Source organism: Zingiber officinale, chromosome 2A (genome assembly GCF_018446385.1).
Source record: "Zingiber officinale cultivar Zhangliang chromosome 2A, Zo_v1.1, whole genome shotgun sequence".
NCBI classification, from domain to species: Eukaryota; Viridiplantae; Streptophyta; class Magnoliopsida; order Zingiberales; family Zingiberaceae; genus Zingiber; species Zingiber officinale.
In genome coordinates, this window is record NC_055988.1 from 49,693,639 (window position 1) to 49,695,005 (window position 1,367).

Consider the following 1,367-nt stretch of genomic DNA (forward strand, 5'->3'; position numbering starts at 1 on the left):
AAGGAAGATTGGAGGCCCCTCCCACTATGACCAATGCCAGAGTCTACTCTCTCGCTCAGGACGACATGGCGAACGCCTCTACTTCCGGCAATAGCATGAATAGGGACAGCGAGAGTAAGATAAAATGAGACACATCAATACTACCACAACAAAACCGATCCCCTAGAACTACTCATCACCAAGTGAATATTTCGACCTTGCGACTCTCAACTCTCTCTCTCGACCTTTCTTTCTTCCTTAGCTTATTCAAGACCATTAGTAGTTTAGCTAACCATAAGTGAACGATTGCTAGTGTTTATAGTCATTCCTTGTGGGATCGATATTTTTATTACTGACGACGAATCCGTACACTTGAGGAAGCGTAACAAGTTTTTGGCGCCGTTGTCAGGGATTGCGTCCATAACACTAGCTAAGTCATATTGGATTAGACTAGGCTTTGTTTTCTTTATTCTCTGTATATAAAAAAATCTACTAATAATAAAATATTTTCACTCTTCTTCCTTACTGCATTCATTTTTTTTATTATTTCTTGCTGTCATATTTTCTATCTTGTTCTCTTTTCTTTTGCATGCATAGAGCTAACCTTTCAGGACAACTACTACCATTTGATCTAGAGATTGATAGGACCTTTCTGAGGAGAAGGAATTTACAGAAAGCTTTCCAAGCAGCAAAAGAATCCTCTGGAATGGCCGATAAACTGCTGAAAGATTATGCGGCATGATATGCACGAGGGGTCCAATCCAGTATCACCCGACCACCCATCGATGCTGACAACTTTGAGATCAAGCCCACAGTAATCCACATGGTCCAACAAAATCAATTCGGAGGAGGACCACACGAAGACCCGAATCATCATCTAGAGTTATTTTATGAAATCTGTGGCACGATGAAGGTGAATGAGGTTCCTCCAGAATCGGTGAGACTGCTTCTTTTCGGTTTTTCTCTGAAAGACAGGGCCAAGCAGTGGTTGAATTCTCTACCCACAGATAGCATATCGTCTTGGGAGCAATGTGAGCAGAAATTCTTAGACAAGTTCTACCCTCCAAGCAAGACTACCCACATGAGGAACCTGATTGCCAGCTTCAAGCAGATAGACTCAGAATCCCTATTTGAAGCCTGGGATTGATTCAAGAGCATGCTGAGACAGTGCCCCCATCATGGCCTTGAGAAGTGGCTGGTTCTACACACCTTTTACCATGGAATAAATTATCACATGAAGGTATCATTGGATTTTACGGCAGGAGGAGCACTGATGAACAAAAGACTTAATGAAGCTGAAGAGATAATAGAGAATGTGACACTAAACCACCATCAGTGGGTATCTGAAAGATCTAGCGGTGCTTTCTCAGGAAATCAGATGAAGGCAT

At 42.1% G+C, this 1,367-nt stretch overlaps 1 pseudogene; it reads right to left on the minus strand.

Moving 5' to 3' along the window:
• Nucleotides 1-1,092: 1,092 nt before the first annotated feature.
• LOC122044672 lies at nt 1,093-1,164 on the minus strand (annotated as a pseudogene).
• Nucleotides 1,165-1,367: the final 203 nt, after the last annotated feature.